The sequence below is a fragment of the Carettochelys insculpta genome, chromosome 23 (genome assembly GCF_033958435.1).
Source record: "Carettochelys insculpta isolate YL-2023 chromosome 23, ASM3395843v1, whole genome shotgun sequence".
NCBI classification, from domain to species: domain Eukaryota; kingdom Metazoa; phylum Chordata; order Testudines; family Carettochelyidae; genus Carettochelys; species Carettochelys insculpta.
The window spans coordinates 22,502,303-22,523,348 of record NC_134159.1 but is presented as its reverse complement, the minus strand read 5'-3'; the positions used below and the strand labels follow the sequence as shown (position 1 = coordinate 22,523,348).

Sequence of the window (21,046 nt, the reverse complement as noted above, 5' to 3'; positions counted from 1 at the left end):
TTTGTAAGATCTTTTATCTTCATGCTTAATTTATGTTTCCTGCCTATTTTTAGACATAGCTTCTGCATTTGGATTAATTTGTCCCATTGTAATTTCATGTATTGCTTATTTTAATTCCCCTTTTAATCAATATATGTAAATCTGACTGTTGAATGCTGCAGCCATTTCAAAATGCTGCAGAACACATTCTAGTCCAAATCAAAGTCATAGAATACTAGGACTGGAAGGGACCTCGAGAGGCCATCGAGTCCAGCCCCCTGCCCCCAATGGCAGGACCAAGTATTGTCTGAACCATGCCTGATAGACATCTATCTATCCTTTTCTTAAATATCACCAGCGATGGAGATTCTACAACCTCCCTTGGCAATTTATTCCACTGTTTGACCACCCTGACAGTTAGGAACTTTTTCCTAATGTCCAACCTGAACCTCCCTTGCTGCAGTTTAAGTCCACTGCCTCTTGTTTTATCCTCAGAGGCCAAAAAGAACAAGTTTTCTCCCTGCTCCTTATGATACCCTTTTAGATACCTGAAAACCGCTCTCATGTCTCCCCTCAATCTTCTCTTTTCCAAACTAAACAAGCCCAAGTCTTTCAGCCTTTCTTCACAGGTCACATTATCTAGACCTTTAATCATTCTTGTCGCTCTTTTCTGGACCATCTCTTAATTTCTCCACATCTTTCTTGAACTGCGGTGCGCAGAACTGGACACAATACTCCAGCTGAGGCCTAACTAGCACAGAGTAGAGCGGAAGAATGACTTCTCATGTCTTGTTCACAACACACCTTTAATGCTTTCCAGAATCATGTTTGCTTTTTTTGCAACAGCATCACACTGTTGACTCATATTTAGCTTGTGGTCCACTATGACCCCTGGATCCCTTTCTGCTGCAGTCATTCCTAGACAGTCTCTCCCCACTCTGTATGTGTGAAATTGCTTGTTCCTTCCCAAGTGGAGCACTTTGCATTTGTCCTTATTAAACTTCATCCTGTTTACCTCAGACCATTTCTCCAATTTATCCAGATCATTTTGAATTATGACCCTATCCTGCAAAGCAGTTGCAACCCCTCCCAGCTTGGTATCATCTGCAAACATAGTAAGTGTACTTTCTATGCTAATATCTAAATCATTGATGAAGATATTGAACAGAACCGGTCCTAACACAGACTCCTGTGGAACCCCACTTGTTATACTTTTCCAGCAGGATTGAGAACCATTAAGAACTACTCTCTGAGTATGGTTATCCAGCCAGTTATGCACCCACCTTATAGTAGCCTCATCTAAATTGTGTTTGCCTAGTTTTTTTATAAGAATATCACGTGAGACCGTATCAAATGCTTTACTAAAGTCTGGGTATACCATATCTACTGCTTCTCCCCTATCCACAAGGCTCGTTATCCTATCAAAGAAAGCTATCAGATTGGTTTGACATGATTTGTTCTTTACAAATCCATGCTCGCTGTTTCCTATCACCTTACCCCCTACAAGTGCTTGCAGATGATTTTCTTTAATTACCTGCTCCATTATCTTTCCTGGCACAGAAGTTAAGTTGACTGGCCTGTAGTTTCCTGGGTTATTCTTATTCCCCTTTTTATAGATGGGCAGTATATTTGCCCTTTTCCAGTCTTCTGGAATCTCTCCTGTCTCCCATGATTTTCCAGAGATGATAGATAAAGGGTCAGATATCTCCTCTATCAGCTCCTTGAGTATTCTAGTCCTCTGATTTTATCACTCCAGTTTTAAGGAGCTTGCATTGTTTCCATATGGAATAGATTATTCCGTTTAGGGTTACTTGGTGTTTGATTTTCTGTCTGTCAAGGCTGCGGCCGCCACTTGGTGTCTCTGACCTTGTAACACAGTGCTTGCCACCTGGATTACTACATTCCTACCCTGACTATATGCTTGTTTCTTGATTTTCTTCTGTGACTAGCTGATCACTGATGCACTCTCTTGTTTCCTTTATTCATATTGGCAGCCTTCCCAGTTCAGTCTGTGTGATTCCCATGAACAGATTACATTTTACTGGATGATACATTATGGAAATTATTTCTTTATTGCTATGAAGCCTGTTCCCTGTAAAATTATTTAATTAAAAAGCAGCATATTTTTATAAATGAAAAAGTATAAAAAGTGAATTTCAGTTACACAAAACTTGAAAAATAGACTTATTACTCTTATGCGAAAAGCAATTTCCTTTGCAATAATTAGTAATTCCAACTAAGGAAATGTAGACAATTACTGGTGGATATTTGTGTGGTACTAAAACTTTTTCCTAAACTTTTATTGCAAGACTCTCTGCAGTGAAGACACAATTTTTTGTTTTTAATTTCAGTTGGTTTCCATAGAAATGTTAGTGCTGTCATAAGCTTATGCTTCTTAAATTTTGAGCTATCATAAAGCTTTCATAGGAGCAATTGTCACATGACAAAATCTTTCTAGATTACAAGCTTCTTAACACAGGGTCCTTGGCATGTATTGGAAAGCTCTTCTCTAGCACATTTGCAATTGCTGTTGGAAATAACAATAGTAAAACACAAAGAGAGAAAAAAGGAGAGCTCCTTGCAGATGAATTCCAGAAACGGGGATGATTCGTGGTAGGATGTGTCTCCAGAGCAGTAGGAGGATGCTTTCCCATGTGGGTGAGCAGATGCACTGGCTATGCATTAAAAACAGCCGTCTGGTCACAGCAGCATGGATAGCAGTATGGGCTAGCTGTCCAAGTACCACAGGATACCCTGTGTATGTATGCAGGTGCCCCCTCCCAGCAGCTGTGTAAACCTACCCTTGGAAACCAAGAAGCTCCTGGTACAAATAAATTGATTTTCACTCAGACATCTTTCTCTGTGTACAGATGCTGCAACCAGGACCTCATATACTGTGTGATTCTGTAGTTGCGGAATATATGAATCCCTCTCTTGCTGCAGGATTGTGCTGTATGCAATCCAGTCATTCACTGAAATAGACAAGAAACAAAACACATCTAACCCGTAGGTTTGCAAAGGAAACTTTCAAACATCAGCTGAATATAAACAGAAGCAGTGAGTCTGCAGACAGCCTGAAACAATAGCTTTGGGCAAATTATGGGGTGATGACAATGAAATTTTTCATAATTATGTTCAAAATTAATACTGAATTCATTAATTTGTTTGTATTATACTAACATGAAGTGGCCTAAATTGAGATAAGGGCCTCATTGCACTGGACACTATTTGTAAACATAAGAAGAGATTGTTCTGTTCTGTGAACTTGCCAGTCTAAATAAACAAGACCAACAGAGGGTATAAGAAAGGAATTATCAGTATCACAGTTTTGGAAGGGGCACTGGGGCACAGAGAAAGGGGGCAATTTTCAGAGGCACAGATGGAAGCTGCGTGTCCAATTCCCATTGAGTTGCAATGGAAATGTATACTAACAGAGAGTAAGCCATGCTAGTCTATACACTATCAAAACAAAAAGCAGTCAAGTAGCACTTTAAAGACTAGCAAAATAGTTTATTAGGTGAGCTTTCGTGGGACAGACCCACTTCTTCAGACCATAGCAGACCAGAACAGACTCAATATTTAAGACACAGAGAACCAAAAACAGCAAGCAAGGAGGGCAAATCAGAAAAAGACAATCAAGGTGAGCAAATCAGAGTGGAGGGGTGGGGGGGAAGGTCAAGAATTAGATTGAGCCAAGTATGCAGACGAGCCCCTATAGTGACTCAGAAAGTTCCCATCACGATTTAAACCATGTGTTAATGTGCCAAATTTGAATATAAAAGTCAGCTCGTCCACTTCTCTTCCCAAAATGGTGCGATAATATCTCTTCAGTAACACACATACCTTGAGGTCATTGACAGAGTGGCCCATTCCGTTAAAATGTTGACTAACTGGTTTATGGATCTGGAGTGTTTCGATGTCTGCTTCATGCCCGTTGACCCTTTGTCTAAGGGAGTTAGAAGTCTGTCCAATATACAAAGCATCTGGGCATTGTTGGCACATGATGGCATATATGATGTTAGTAGAGGAGCATGAGAAAGTGCCTGTGATTCTGTGAGTAACCTGGTTAGGTCCAGTGATGGTATTTCCAGAGAAGATATGTGGACAAAGCTGGCAGCGGGCTTTGTTGCAGGGAAAGGTTCCAGGACTGGTGTTCCTGGGGTATAGACTGTGGCTGTTAGTGAGGATCCTCATGAGGTTGGGAGGTTGTCTGTAGGAGAGAACAGGCATGTCACCCAGGGCCTTCTGGAGTGTAGCATCCTGATTAAGAATAGGTTGTAGGTCTTCAATAATTTGTTGCAGTGGTCTGAGTTGGGGGCTGTAGGTGATGATCAGTGGTGTTCTGTTAGAACATAAGAACACAAGAATGGCCATACTGGGTCAGACCAAAGGTCCATCCATCCCAGTATCCCGTCTGCCGACAGTGGCCAATGCCAGGTGCCCCAGAGAAGGAGAACAGAAGACAATGATCAAGTGATTTATCTCCTGCCATCCATCTCCTGCCCTTATACTGAAGGCTAGGGCACCATACTTTACCCCTGGCTAATAGCCATTTATGGACCTAACCTGCAAAAATTTATCAAGATCTTTTTTAAACCCTACTAGAGTCCTGGCCTTCACAGCCTCCTCTGGCAAGGAGTTCCACAGGTTGACTGTGCGCTGTGTGAAGGAAAATTTCATTTTATTAGTTTTGAACCTACTACCCATCAATTTCATTTGGTGTCCCCTAGTTCTTGTATTATGGGAAAAGGTAAATAATTTTTCTATATTCACTTTCTCCACACCATGCATGATTTTATATACCTCTATGATATCGCCCATCAATCGCCTCTTTTCCAGACTGAAAAGTCCCAGTCTCTCTAGCCTGTCCCCATATGGGACCCGTTCCAAACCCCAAATCATCTTAGTCGCCCTTTTCTGAACCTTTCCTAATGCCAATATATCTTGGCTTTTTTGGGCCGATCTTGGAGTAGCTGGTCTCTGGGTATGCGTCTGGCCCTGTCGATTTGTTTTTTTACTTCTCCTGGTGGGTAATTCAGGTTTATGAATATTTGGTAAAGTTCTTGTAGTCTTTGGTCTCTGTCAGTTGGATCAGAGCAAATGCGATTGTACCTAAGAGCTTGACTGTAAACAATGGATCTCGTCACGTGTGCAGAATGGAAACTAGCAGGGTGTCAATAAGTATAGCGATCAGTAGGTTTTCGGTACGGTGTGGTACTGATCAGGCCATCCTTGATTAATACTGTAGTGTCCAGGAAATGTATCTCTTGCATGTTGTAATCGAGGCATAAGTTGATGGTGGGGTGTAGATTGTTAAAGTCTCTGTGGAATTCTTCGAGACTGATCGCTATACTTATCGACACCCTTCTAGTTTCCACTCTGCACACGTGACGAGATCCATTGTTTACAGTCAAGCTCTTAGGTATAATCGCATTTCCTCTGATCCAACTGACAGAGACCAAAGACTACAAGAACTTTACCAAATATTCATAAACTTGAATTACCCACCAGGAGAAGTAAAAAAACAAAATCGACAGGGCCAGACGCATACCCAGAAACCAGCTACTCCAAGATCGGCCCAAAAAAGCCAAGAACAGAACACCACTGGTCATCACCTACAGCCCCCAACTCAGACCACTGCAACGAATTATTAAAGACCTACAACCTATTCTTAATCAGGATGCTACACTCCAGAAGGCCCTGGGTGACATGCCTGTTCTCTCCTACAGACAACCTCTCAACCTCATGAGGATCCTCACTAACAGCCACAGTCTATACCCCAGGAACACCAGTCCTGGAACCTTTCCCAGCAACAAAGCCCGCTGCCAGCTTTGTCCACATATCTTCTCTGGAAATACCATCACTGGACCTAACCAGGTTACTCACAGAATCACAGGCACTTTCTCATGCTCCTCTACTAACATCATATATGCCATCATGTGCCAACAATGCCCAGATGCTTTGTATATTGGACAGACTTCTAACTCCCTTAGACAAAGGGTCAACGGTCACAAAACAGACATCAAAACACTCCAGATCCACGAACCAGTTAGTCAACATTTTCATGGAATGGGGCATTCTGTCAATGACCTCAAGGTATGTGTGTTACTGAAGAGACATATCGCACCATTTGGGGAAGAGAAGTGGACGAGCTGACTTTTATATTCAAATTTGGCACATTAACACATGGTTTAAATCGTGATGGGAACTTTCTGAGTCACTATAGGGGCTCGTCTGCATACTTGGCTCAATCTAATTCTTGACCTTCCCCCCCCACCCCTCCACTCTCTGATTTGCTCACCTTGATTGTCTTTTTCTGATTTGCCCTCCTTGCTTGCTGTTTTTGGTTCTCTGTGTCTTAAATATTGAGTCTGTTCTGGTCTGCTATGGTCTGAAGAAGTGGGTCTGTCCCACGAAAGCTCACCTAATAAACTATTTTGCTAGTCTTTAAAGTGCTACTTGACTGCTCTTTGTTTTGATAATGGAAATGTATGTCTTTGAAGATCTTTGCCTGGTGACTAGCCCAAGTTGACTGTCATCTGTGACAATGCTGGGACCTGAGATCTGGCCTCCATGATTCCTAGAACATGGGCTTATCCTGCAAGCCCCGAGTGCCTTCTGCACTACATCAGGTACTAAAAGGGCCTGGCTGTCCCTATGTCAGTTGTTTAAATGTCCAGTTTTTTCTGTAATATGTCTCCAACACTGTTGTTTTCAATGTAAAAATATGCAGCATGCTGAAAAATATAAATCATGGGATAGCATAAAAATGTTCTGCCTACATTAATTCATTTTCATAGTCAATTGACTCCAATTGTGGCTATGCTAGGGTACCACCGAATGCAGGAGTTTAGCTGCAGAATGGAGATCGATCTCGTTGCAGAGAATATGCAGGGAATCTCAAGTGTGGCCCAGGTGAAATCCTGTTACTCCCATAAGAGGGATCATGGATTTGGGCAGATGCGTATTTTAATCCCCTCTTTATATGCTCGGTAGTGTAGGGGAGAAGTCTTTGTCCTCATTGGTTGGTGAGATGAACATCTGAGCACTGTATTCAGTTGATCCCTATGGTCTCTATCAGCCCAAAGCCAGCTGAATGCCTCTGTAGCCCAGCTCACTGAGTCTAGCACTAGGCGTCAAAAACTCGCCCAGCTGATTCAGCAGCACAGAATAATTTAAACTGGTTGTGTTGAGTTGTGTTGTACAAACTTAGAAATCAATAGATTTAAATTAATGATACCCACTCTAGGAAGGACAAGAGATAAAACTTCCCATCGGGTATCATGACTTTGAGCAGAGGTGTGCAAAGTGGTGGGCAGGAGGCCCTTGGGGAGGTGTAAAATTCATGAGGGAGGTGCAGCACAATCTGCTGTCAGGCTTATACATCTCATTAGCATGTTGAAATCTGTTTTTGGTTTTATGTCTGTGTCTGCTTCACATTTATATACCGATTAATAAAGATTTTACAATTTACAGACTTACTTTCTTATACGTGCCAAAAGGTTCCCCCTCCCCCCCATATGAACATAACCAAAATTTCTGTCAGTTTGGAGTATGCGGGGCGGGGTGCAAATTGCAGGGATGAAAAGGGGCCCAACTTAAAAAGTTTCAGCACCCCTGACTGAGAGAGTGATTACTGCCCCACACATACTCCAAATCAGAGAGAGAGAGAGTGCCAAGTGGGGCATAATTAAAATTATTCCTGTGGCTTTGCTGGAATGAGAGTTGTCAGGTGCATGACCCCTGCAGAGCACATCTAAAAGGAAGGCTGCAGCTGATGGAGTGACCTGCCAAGTCATGACGAAGGTTCTCAGTTTAGGCTTCTCTATTTTTAAATCCTGAGATGACCTAATGCTGAAAGGTGGGATGGCACCTTTCAATGTATGTAGCAATATGTCATCCACATTATATTGAAGGGGTGTGTCACAGTTTCCATCATAAACCCTGTTGAGGGAGGCTTTAACTTGGCCATAAATATTCAGTGCCATTAGAAACCTGATGGGTAAGCTTTCCATTTGGAAGCAATTTTATGTTCTTAATCTAATTCTAAGGGTTCCTCCCTCCAGTCTCACTCTATTAAAGTGCTTCCAACACTGTTTGAAGTACCTCTTTAATAAACTGGATGAGAGGGTCTTGACTGTCCCAAACAGTAAGGTCCAGGAAGTAGTAAAGCAGAGGAACAGTTAGAAATGTTTAGAAAGCCCACCATATTCCATGGTACGCTTACCACCGCTTTGTCCTGAGCTTTCAGTTCCGGAGTATGAAGAGGAGAGTTGTGCTGGCCCCACCACTCAGTATGTGGGGCTTTAGTTTGTAATTCTGCTTTCAACCAGCTTGCAGGGGGAGGCTGTGGGGAGCTGTTAGATATGCCATTGCATGAGACATGTCTTTGGGAGATGGAAAGGGAGAGGGTTTCTGGGGTACTTTAAAGCTGACTTCAAAGGAAAGTTGCAAGAAAAGAGCAGTCTGTTTTGTGTTCACAAGATTCAAAAACATGTATTAAACAAGATTTTCAGATGATCAGTTCATAATGCAGGCAGGCTTTGAGGTGCTGTGTTAATAACTCCCTTACCTATTGAGTCATTTTCCTTTACTGCAAGCTGTCCTGTGTGCAGGTTTAACTTTCATGTCGGGCTCTTGGTTCATTCTTATTGCTCATGTGCAGCACCCACATTTCTCTTGCCCTACATTCTCTGAACAGGTGGCTGACAGTAAATTGGTGGTAGCAGAGAGCTCTCTCTGCCCGGCCCCCAGCTAGTGGCATGGGTGTGCTGTCATTTTTTGAGAATGTTTTTAACAGTACCATCTGCTGCTTTGTTTGTGCTTGTATTTGAGTCAGTTTTCCTTGCCAAGATAGGCTGTTTGAAATCGACTTCACTTACTTAGTGGTAAGGGAAATTTCTTCATGGGGGAATCTTCATTGGCACACAATCCAGTGAGAATGTAGCTAAAATATGCTTTGAAAAATAGACTGAGGGCAACTCCTAACCCTAGGGTATTCAGTGAAGAGCAGGTGTGGACAATAGTTGTCTTGGGGGCCACACCAGTGAAATTTGATCAGCCATCATAGGCTGCTTATCTCTGTTGTATTAAAGAAGGTGATCTGGAGCCTGGGGGGGTTGGGGCGCAGGAGTGGGTTCTGACTTGTAGCAGAGATTGGGGGTGTGAGATGCAGGCTCTGACTTGTAGGCGCTTACCAGGTGGCTTCTGGACAGTGTTCCCTGTAAGGTGGGTGTTTGTGGGGTTACCCAGGAGAAATTCAAGTGCCACCCAGCTGATGAGCAGAGTGCCCAAAGAACCCACAATCAGCAGCTTGTGTTGCTATTGTGGGTGCACATCCACACATGCCTCAGTGCACATAACAAAATTTATTTTGCCCATGGAATGAAAAGTAAGAGGGAACACTGCTCATGGCCCATGGTGCAGCGGGGAATTGAGGCAAGCTACCTGCCTGCCGTGGTACTATGCTGCTCCTGGAAGCAGACGGCTGCTGCTGCTGTTTCTGCGCCCCTTGTGGGGAGGGGGCCAGCTCATCTCAGGGAGCACCTGCACTTGAAAATATTGCCCCTGCAGCTCCCCTTGGCTGGTTTTGCAGGGTAGTATGTAAAGCTGCCTGCTCCCATACCCCACCAAGGGTGTGCACAAATATGCCAGCAGCAGCCAGTCACTTCCAGGAGTGGTATGGGGCCAGGACAGGCAGGCAGCCTGTCTGAATGCCCTGCTGCACTTCTGGCGAGGCAAAAATGTTACGGGCTGGAAACATCTCTAGGGCCTATTTTGCCCATCCTGCTTAAGATAGTATTAGGCACTCCTGGCTTCTTCTAATCTTTCAAGGATTTTATATGACCCAAGACTGCTTTTGGTTTGAAACCTTAGATGCTGCTCTTTTTGTGCAAGGTAAATATTTTACAACTACCATTACTGTAGAAAAAGAAACCCCAACACAAATATGTTATGTCCAAAATAATGCTAATGAGAAAAAAATTATTCCTGAAAATTACTGTCTCTTCTGCAGTTCCTAACTAGGGTGAGAACAGGTAAAAGATACAATAGAATGTCAGAGTTATTAACTGACCAGTGCACCAGATACCTCATTTGGACCCAGAAGCAAACCAAACATATAAAAGAAAATACAATATAGTACTGTCAAATGTAAACTACCAAAAAAAGTGGGGAAAGTTTCAAAAAAAATTTGACAAGGTAAGGAAATAGTTTTGGTGCTTGTTTTATTTAAATTAAGATTATTAAAAGCAACATTTTCTTCTGTGTAGTAGTTTCAAAGCTGTGTTAAGTCAACATTTAGTTGTAAAATTTTGAAAGAGCAACCATAATGTTTTGTTTAGAGTTATGAACATTTCAGAATTACAAACCACCTCCACACCCCAGGTATATGTAACTGTGAGGTTCTACTTTATCTATACAAAACCTCAAGTACTGCAGCTCTTCATCAGATTTTTTTTTTTTCATTTATAGATTCAATTTGTCTTTCAAACAACCTCATAAATGATGATTGTTACTCAACTACTACAGTGGGCCAGTGGACATTGAGAGTGAAATAATATCTGTGATATAATTGACAAAGGGAGGGAGAAGGAGGCAGAGAGAGAGAGAAGTCAAATAGAGTCCATAAAAAAGGAAATAAGTGAATGGTTCATGAAAATGTCTGGTTTGGATGGACTTATTCTAAGATGTCTGGTAAATTATCATCTTTTTCTGGAGAAACTAAGGGTTTGGGGTTTTTTTTTTTTGGTTTGTTTTTTTTTAAAGCTTAGAAAAAAGTAAGATGAGTAATTTTGATTTCTCCCCAATAACGAATAGGTGAGGAGTAGAACTCTACCACATTCGTGGTCCATTTTGGTCAATTTCATAGTCATGGGATATTAAAAAATTCAGAAAGTCGGATATTTAGATGTGAAATGTCGTGGTTTAGTAACTGTAGAAGTCCTGACACAAAAGAGGGAAGTTGGAGGTGGCAAGGTTATTGTAGAGGGTTGTGATGTTTTCCTTCATTTGCGCTGCTGCTGGTGGCACTGCCTTCAGAGCTGGGTAGCTGGAGAGTGGTAGCTGCTGGCTGAGAGTCCAGCTCCTCAGGCAGCACCACTGCTAGAAGCAATAGGGATGTCATAGTGTGATATTTCTATCCTTACTTCTACGCTGCTGCTTTCAGAGGTGGGCCCGTAGAGAGCAGCCACTGCTCTCTGGCCATCCAGTGCAACCCTAACTTCTGCTCTGCTGAGGGCAGTACTGTTTTCAGACCTGGGCATATGGCTAGCAACTGCTGGTTCAAGGCCAGCTCTGAAGACAGCATAGAAGTAGGGTTGGCAGTACCTGTCTACATCCATCCTATAATAACCCCCAGCAGACCAGTTTTGTGTTGGGACCCCTAGTTTGAGAATTACTGGTCTCCCTTGCAAAATCTGGATGATAATATAAAAGTATACAAGACCAGATTTCATGGTCCATGATGAGTTTTTCATGGCTGTGACTATGGTAGAGCCCTACTGAGGAGGCCTTAGACTTGCATGCAAAGGACTAGTGCATTTAGGGTGCAGGACAGTATTCCCTCTGATTTTTTCTGTCCTCGTGCAGAATAAATTTTGTTACATGCACCGAAGCTTGTGTGGCTGTGCACAACCAGTGGAAACACATATTGCCAGGTATGGATGCTCTTCTAATCAGCTGGATGGCATTTAAATCTCTCCTGAATGGCCACCCAAGGACACAGTTTACAGAATCATAGGGCTGGATCAACCCCCACTAAGTCATCCCTGCCAGGACCTTGTGAAGCTGGGACTTAAAAACCTCGAAGGATGGAGAATCCACCTCCTCTCTAGGTAACACATTCCAGAGCTTCACCCCCCGCCCCCCCCCCGGTGAAGTAGTTTTTCCTAATATCTAACCTACACCTCTCCCTCTTCAACTTCAGACCATTGCTCCTTGTTCTGCCATCTGACACCACTGAGAACAGTTTGTCACTCTCCTCTTTAGAGCTCCCCTTCAGGAAGTTGAAGGCTGCTATTAAATCACCCCTCAGTCTTCTCTTCTGTAAACTAAACAGGCCCAAATCCCTCAGCCTCTCCTCATAGGTCTTGTGCTCCAGCCCCTTAATCTTTTTCATTGCCCTCTGCTGAACCGGCTCCAGCACATCCACATCCTTTTTATACTGGGGGCCCAAAACTGGACCCAGTATTCCAGATTCGGATTCACCGGTGCTGAATAGAGGGGAATAATTACTTCTCTAGATCTGCTTGAAATGCTCCTCCTAATGCACCCTAATATGCTGTTAGCCTTCTTGGCTACAAGGGTACACTGTTTACTCATATCCAGCCTTTCATCCACCATAACCCCTAGGTCCCTTTCTGCTGTACTGCTGCTGAGCCAGTCGGTCCTCAGCCTATAACAATGCTTGGGATTCTTCCGCCCCAGGTGCAGGACTCTACACTTCCTTTTGTTGAACTGCATCAGATTTCTTTTGGCCCAGGCCTCCAATTTATCCAGGTCACTCTGGATTCTCTCTCTACCCTCCAATGTATCTACCTCTCCCCCTAGTTTTGTGTCATCCACAAACTTGCTGAGGGTGCAATGCAGTCCCTCATCCAGGTCATTAATAAAGATGTTGAACAACACCAGCCCCAGAACCGACCCTTGCGGCACTCCGCTTGAAACCGACCGCCATCCAGATATTGAGCCATTGACCACTACCCTTGGGCCTGACTGTAAAGCCAGCTTTCTATCCATCTTATAGTCCAAGGATCCAAACGATACTTCCTTAACTTATGGACAAGAATGTTGTGGGAGACCATATCAAAAGCTTTGCTGAAGTCAAGGTATATCACATGTACTGATTTCCCCCTGTCCAAAGAGCCTGTTACCTCGTCATAGAAGCTAATCAGATTGATCAGGCAGGACTTGCTCCTGGTGAATCCATGTTGGCTACTTCTGATCACTTTCCCCTCTTCCAAGTGCTCCAGAATGGATTCCTTGAGGATCCCTTCCATTATTTTCCCAGGGATTGAGGTAAGGCTGACTGGTCTATAATTCCCTGGATTGTCGTTCTTTCCTTTTTTAAAGATGGGCACCCCCATTTGCCTTTTTCCAGTCATCTGGTATCTCCCCTGATGAGTCTTCCAAGATAATGGCCAAAGGTTCAGCAATGACCTCTGCCAATTCCCTCAGTACCCTCGAGTGCATTAAATCGAGACCCATGGATTTGTGTGCATCTAGTTTTTCTTGATAGCTCAGAACTTGTTCCTTCTCCGCAGGTGGCTGGGAACAGGGTGCATGATAAAAACTGTCAGTACCGTGGGATCTTTTTACATAGTGGCAGAATACAAACACACTAGAGTGAATAATCTCAGGGGGTTGCTGTGTTTGTCTGTAATGCCACAAATAACAAGCAGTCCTGTAGCACCTTAGAACATAAGAACGGACATACTGGGTCAGACTAAAGGTCCATCTAGACCAGTATCCTGTCTGCCAACAGTAGCCAGTACCAGGTGCCCCAGAGGAGGTGAACCGAAGACAATGATCAAGCAGTTTGTCTCCTGCCATCCATCTCCCACCTTCGACAAAAGGCTAGGCACCATACCTTACCCCTTGCTAATAGCTATCTATGGACCTAACCTCCAAATATTTATCGTGCTCTTTTTTAAACTCTGCCAGAGTCCTGGCCTTCACATCATCCTCTGGCAAGGAGTTCCAAAGGTTGACTGTGCGCTGTGTGAAGAAAAACTTTCTTTTCTTCTTCGAGTGGTCCCCGTGGGTGCTCCACAGTAGGTGTCGGGCTCGCCCCGGCGCCGCAGCTCGGAAAATCTTCAGCAGTCTCCGTCGGGTCGCACATGCGCCAATGCGCGTCGGCTCTTCGCGCGCTTACGGTCACGTGCACGATCCGGTCCCTGCCAGTTCCTTCTCAACCGCCAACGGCTGCAGACGGAATCTTCTCCGGCTCCAACGCCCGAGACAGATAAATCTTAATTTTTCTCGTGTTAATAGTTTTTAACAGTTATAGTTAGCAATTCTATAGTTATTATAGTTAGTTACTCTGTTTAAAGTTGTTAAAACCTAAAGACTATCTTAGAACCGCAGCGGCCGCCTCCAGGCGGGCCCGCCGCATTTGTTGTCAGCCTTCAAAGGCCAACGGTTGTTAACATCAGCTAATAGACTGTTAAGTGTGCTATTAGCACCTAAGGACTCAGAGTTAAGTTTTAACAATGCCATCCCCCGGCTTTAAGAAGTGTGCATCTTGCCGGGAGGCCATGCCCGCTTCGGATGGCCATAGCAAATGCATACGGTGCCTCGGGGAGACTCATGTTCCCCAGAAGTGCTCCCACTGTTCTAAATTGACTAATAGAGCTAGAAAAGATAGAGAAATGAGGCTGAAGATGCTGCTAGTTGACAAAGCACTTCAGCCCGCCGCATCGGAGACAGTACATGCGGAGGGCTCTTCAGGATCGCACAAGAGGAAGGCTGCCTCTTTGACCTCCTCTGTGCAGAAGAAAAGAAGAGCCTCTCCCACTCGATCCCTGCCCCTTACTGTTGGGAGCGGGACGAGTGTAACAAAGGGCCCACGCACGCTGGCTTCCTCCACTGGTAAAGCCGCGGCGCATGCAATCACTCAAGGCCCTGCAGTTACCGGGGAGACGGCACCGAGAGCCGTGCGGCCGCTAATCAGTTTGGCACCGGCTACTACGGCACCGATCAAATCTTCCCCAGAGGCGACGGCACCGAGGTCATCGGCACCGGCGACGACGGCACCGGCAACAGCGGCACCAGGAGCAGTGGAAATCAGCATGACACCTGCTCCGGTACCAAGTTCACCAACAGGACCACCCGAGAGGGTAAAGGCTAAAACGAAGACCAGGCACCGCAGCCCCTCTCCTGAGGTAATTGCGCTGCCTCTGTCACCACGATCACCACCGGAGATTCGACGGGCAGCAACACCTTCAGCCTGCCACAGACGTCCTTCTCCTTTTCTTCGGAGCCCATTACAGGGATCTGCACGCTTTTCTTCGGCATCTAGCAGGGATCCCTATGAGTCTTCCCACAGGGGCTCTCCTCGCACGTCGGTATCATCTCGGAGGTCTCGACATTCCAGACACCACCCTTACATCCTTGGGTCATGGTCCAGGTCTCCATCACCGGGCCCCTGTCCCTGTTGCTACGACTGCCATCATTATGCGGGGCGTCATCATAGGAGTTCGACGTCTCACTACGGATCCCCGTCGACCACTCCTCAACGCCACAGTGTTCTGCTTCCACCTGAGGGAACACCACGGGTTCCCCAATCAGAGGCTGGGTCTAAAGACATTGAACCCCACCTTGAAATTCCACAAAGGCAATCACATCAACACAGCCAGGATCCAGAGGAATTGGAGGAGAGATACCATAGTGATGCCTCTTCTTCCTCGCCAGACGAGGCCGTGGTCCCTGGAGACATTTCTCCCCCAGATGACCTGAAACAGTTCCAGGAGCTGTTCAAACGGGTAGCTCAATCCCAAGATATCCAACTGGCAGAGGTGCAGGAGAAACACCACAGACTCCTTAAAAACCTCAGGCCTCCATCTTCTTCTAAAATTGCTATTCCTCTGGACGACGCAGTCATGGAAGCAGCCACTAATATATGGCAGACCCCAGCATCCGCTCCTCCTACCAACAAAAGAGTGGACAAAAAGTACTTCGTCCCTGCGAAAGGGATGGAATTTCTATTTAGTCATCCACAGCCAAACTCGCTAGTGGTTGAATCGTCCCAACACAGGTCCAAATTGTCCCAGTACAAATCTGGGGGATTGGACAAGGACATAAAGAAGCTGGATCTTCTGGGTAGAAAAGCCTACTCCTCCTCTACCCTGTTGCTCCGCATGGCCAACTATGCCGCTCGTTTGTCGAATCACAATTTCGACAACTATTCCAAGCTTACTGCCCTCATGGACTTCCTTCCAGAGGAAAAAAGGCCAATTCTTAAGGCAATTGTGCAAGAGGGCTACGCGGCTTCTCGAGCTGGCGTGCAGATTGCACTGGATGTGGCGGATACAGCGGCCCGCACCGTGGCCACTGCGGTGGTAATGCGGAGAGAGTCATGGCTTCACACATCCGGCATTCCAAAGGAGTTAAAAGTCAAAATTGCAGACCTCCCCTTCGACAAAATAAAACTGTTTGCTGAATCGACCGACTCAGTTCTACACTCGAGCAAAGATTCCAGAGCGACACTTCGGACTTTGGGGATATATACCCCACCGTTCAGAAGGAAGAAATTTTATCCTCAGCAACGCCGTTATGGTTACCAACAACAACGTACCCAATTTCAACGGGGGTATGATCAGGGACGTCATCAACAAACACATTATAAAGGCCCTAGGAGCCGGCCTCAGCAGGGCAGCGCCTCCGTAGGGCAAAGTGCAAGACAGCAAGTTTGACGGGTATGTCGAGGGCAGCGAAGCCAAGACCGTACCTCAGTGCCAATCTCAGTACATGTTCCATCACTGACTCAAGTTACCCACAATGGGAAAGCATCACTTCGGACAAGTGGGTATTGGAGATTGTAAACACGGGATACACAATCCCCTTCCAGTCTTTACCTCCACCAAATCCTCCCACCGCACCCATTCTCAGAGACCCCTCTCACCTACCGGAATTAAGGCAGGAGGTGGACCACCTCCTATTCATAGGGGCAGTGGAGAGGGTACCGGAACAGTTTCAAGGCAAAGGGTTCTACTCCAGGTATTTCCTGACGGAGAAGAAGACAGGAGGGTGGAGACCCATTTTGGATCTACGCGCACTGAACCAGTACCTACGCAAACAACGCTTCAAAATGACCACGATGGCTTCAATAATCACGGCACTAGACCAGGACGATTGGTTTGCAGCCCTCGACTTACAGGATGCGTATTTTCGTATCGCAGTTCATCCAGCCCACAGGTGTTTCCTCCGGTTCCTTGTGGGTACAGATCATTTCCAGTACAGGGTCCTCCCATTCGGACTCTCTTCAGCACCCAGAGTCTTCACCAAGACCTTAGCGGTGGTGTCAGCATACCTGCACAGACAGGGAATTTTCATTTTCCCATACCTGGACGATTGCCTGCTAAAGGGAACTTCCCGGGAGGAAGTACTACGGATGATACACATCACCACAAATGCATTTACCTCACTGGGCCTCATCATCAATTTCTCAAAATCAAAGACCGACCCCACGCAAAATATAGAGTTTATAGGGGCTCGGATAGACTCAGTCACGTAAAGGGTGTACTTACCCGAGGCTCGTTTTCGTGCCATCGAATCTCTCGTACAACTACTAACGTACAGCCCCACTTTTCCAGTTGTCACGTGCTTACAACTGTTGGGGCATATGGCAACCACCACGTTTGTGGTGCAACATGCCAGACTGCGTATGCGGGGATTGCAGCACTGGTTGGCAACCGTATACAAACCCTCAATCCATACCGTCCACAAGAGGGTGTCACTTACAACAGAGGCAAAAAGCTCGCTAACATGGTGGGGAAACCCCAGGAATCTCCTAACAGGGGTGCCCTTCTGCCAACTGCAAATTACGGCGTTCATTACAACAGATGCCTCCCATATGGGATGGGGGGCTCACATGGACGACAAAACCACTCAAGGATTATGGTCCCCCGTGGAGAAGACACTGCACATAAACGTATTAGAGCTCAGGGCAGTGTTCAATGCGTGCAGGCATTTTCGCAACTATCTGCACGTAAAAGTAATCGGCATGAATACCGACGACAACACCACCACCATGTTTTTTATAAACCAGCAGGGGGGAGCCAAGTCTCGTACGCTTTGTGCGGAGGCGGTCCGGCTCTGGAACTGGTGCATCGCCAACAATACAACACTAAAGGCTTCATACCTACCGGGGGTCCACAACGTCAAGGCAGACCAACTCAGCAGACATTTTGCGCCCACTCACGAGTGGCAGATCCGTCCAGACCTACTCCACCAAGTGTTCCGCAGATGGGGGTTTCCCAAAATCGACTTGTTCGCCACCCGAGAAAACAAGAGATGTCCCCAGTACTGCTCCAGAGTGGGCATGGGACAGGGGTCTTTGGGGGACGCCTTCATGATCCCATGGAAGGGCCCTCTACTTTATGCGTTCCCTCCCACGACACTTATACACAAGGTCTTGGAGAAGACCAGAAGGGAGAAAGCACGCATGATATTCATAGTCCCAACATGGGACCGACAACAGTGGTTCCCATTGCTCTTGCGCATGGCTCAACATCGGCCATTTCCCCTACCAACAGTACCGGACATTCTCTCTCAGGCTCGGGGGTCAATACTGCACCCACACCCGAAGAGACTTCGGCTACAAGCATGGCTAATCCATGGCTAAGCGCCTTAGAGACTACATGCTCAGAGGGAGTACAACAAGTCCTTGAATGTAGTCGGAGAACTTCCACCAGAAAGACTTATCAGCACAAATGGTTGCGTTTTTCCGAATGGTGTTCCTTCAGGCAACTAATACCCCAGGACGCCACCATACCTACGATTCTGGATTATTTACTACAACTCAAACAAAACGGACTTTCACTATCCTCTATAAAGGTGCATCTGGCGGCTATATCAGCGTTTCGACATGAAGAGGATGGGTGAACCACATTTGCCCATCCTGTTGTCTCGCGTTTCCTAAAGGGGTTGGTGAACCTGTACCCCCCTCGGAAACCAATACCGCCGTCATGGAGTTTAGACATAGTTCTACACACCCTCTCAGGACCGACCTTTGAACCTTTGGCTACGGTCCCCCTTCGACTACTTACTATTAAAGCGACCTTTCTCCTGGCAATCACGTCAGCTCGCAGAGTGAGCGAGCTCGCGGCCATAATGTCCACACCACCCTGCACGATCTTCTCAAAAGAAGCGGTGGTCTTGCGATTACACCCAGCCTTCGTTCCGAAGGTCTCTTCAGACTTTCATATCAACGAACCAGTAGTGCTGCCCTCGTTCTATCCTAAGCCTCACAACTCAAATGAAGAGGCACGGTTGCACTTACTTGACGTAAGAAGGGCACTGGCCTTCTACATCGATAGAACTAAACCTTTCCGGAAAACGGACAGACTCCTAGTGTCCATTGCATCCAGGTCAAAAGGAGAAGCGCTATCCTCCCAGAGGATTTCAAATCACATTGTGTCTTGCATAAGACTGTGTTATGAGCTTCGCAAGACTCCTCTGCCAGTTCTGCCAAGAGCCCCCTCTACTAGGGCAATGGCGGCGTCAACAGCCTTCTTCAAAGGCATTGCGCTGAGAGATATCTGCAGAGCGGCGACGTGGTCTTCCTATGACACCTTCGCCAAGCACTATGCCATGCACAGGATGCTTGATGAGGATACACGCCTGTCGACAGCAGTCCTTTCACGGGCAAGCTGCGCATAAATCGGGTACCCACCTCCTTTTTCGGGGGGGGTTACTGCTGGATAGTCACCTACTGTGGAGCACCCATGGGGACCACTCGAAGAAGAAAGAGAAGTTACTCACCTGTGTAGTAACGATGGTTCTTCGAGATGTGTCCCCGTGGGTGCTCCACTACCCACCCGTTCCTCCCCACTTCGGAGCTCTGTTTGTGTGTTTTCAGGGGCGTCCGGAGCGGTTGATCAGGAACTGGCGGGGACCGGATCGCGCACGTGACCGTAAGCGCACGAAGAGCCGACGCGCATCAGCGCATGCGTGACCCGACGGAGACTGCTGAAGATTTTCCGAGCTGCAGCGCCGGGGCGAGCCCAACACCTACTGTGGAGCACCCACGGGGACACATCTTGAAGAACCATCGTTACTACACAGGTGAGTAACTTCTCTTTATTAGTTTTGAACCTGCTACCCATTAATCTCACTTGGTGTCCTCTAGTTCTTATATTATGGGAACAAGTAAATAACTTTTCTGTATTCACTTTCTCCACACCATTCATGATTTTATATACCTCTGTCATATCGTCCCTCAGTCTCCTCTTTTCTAGACTGAAAAGTCCGTCTCTCTAGCCTCTCCTCATATGGGACCCATTCCAAACCCTTAATCATTTTAGTTGCCCTTTTCTGAACCTTTTCTAATGACAATATATCTTTTTTGAGGTGAGGAGACCGCATCTGCATGCAGTACTCAAGATGTGGGCATACAATAGTTTTATACAGGGGAAGTAAGATATTCTTAGTCTTATTTTCTATCCCTTTTTTCATTATTCCTAACATCCTATTTGCTTTACTGACTGCCGCTGCACACTGCGTGGATGTTTTCAGAGAACTGTCCACTATAATTCCAAGATCACTTTCCTGATCCGTTTTAGCTAAATTTGCCCCCATCATATTGTATGTATAGTTGGGGTTATTTTTCCCAATGTGCATTACCTTACACTTACCCACATTAAATGTCATTTGCCATTTTGCTGCCCAGTCACTCAGTTTGCTGAGATCTTTTTGAAGTTCTTCACAGTCTGCTTTGGTTTTGACTATCCTGAACAGTTCGATGTCATCTGCAAACTTTGCCATCTCACCGCTCACCCCTTTCTCTAGATCATTGATGAATAAGTTGAACAAGATTGGTCCCAGGACTGACCCTTGGGGAACGCCACTAGTTAACCCCTTCCATTGTGAAAGTTTACCATTTATTCCTACCCTTTGTTTCCTGTCTTTTAACCAGTTCCCAAGCCATGAAAGGATCTTTCCTCCTATCCCATGATCACCTAATTTACATAAGAGCCTTTGGTGAGGGACCGTGTCAAAGGCTTTCTGGAAATCTAAGTATACTATGTCTACTGGATCCCCCTGTCTGCATGCTTGTTAACCCCTTCAAAGAACTCTAATAGATTAGTAAGACACGACTTCCCTTTACAGAAAACACATTGACTTTTGCTCAACAAATCATGTTCTTCTACATGTCTGACAATTTTATTCTTTACTATTGTTTCTACTGATTTGCCCGGTATTGATGTTAGACTTACCGGTCTGTAATTGCTAGGGTCTCCTTTAGAGCCCTTTTTAAATATTGGTGTTATATTAGCTGTCTTCCAATCATTGGGTACCGAAGCTGATTTAAAGGATAGGTTATAAACCACTGTTAATAGTTCCGCAA

General features: G+C 45.7%; 2 protein-coding genes across 4 annotated transcripts in view; one reads left to right on the top strand and one right to left on the bottom strand.

The window, feature by feature from the left end:
* Nucleotides 1-21,046, bottom strand: part of THAP3 (THAP domain containing 3) — a 57,687-nt gene that overhangs the window by 10,623 nt on the left and 26,018 nt on the right. Inside the window, exon 7 of the mRNA XM_075018017.1 lies at nucleotides 16,854-17,008. The gene's annotated coding sequence lies outside the window, so the exon portion shown is untranslated. The remainder of the gene's footprint in view (nucleotides 1-16,853; nucleotides 17,009-21,046) is intronic.
* Nucleotides 1-21,046, top strand: part of DNAJC11 (DnaJ heat shock protein family (Hsp40) member C11) — an 80,764-nt gene that overhangs the window by 37,955 nt on the left and 21,763 nt on the right. The gene's annotated exons all lie outside the window — the stretch shown is intronic.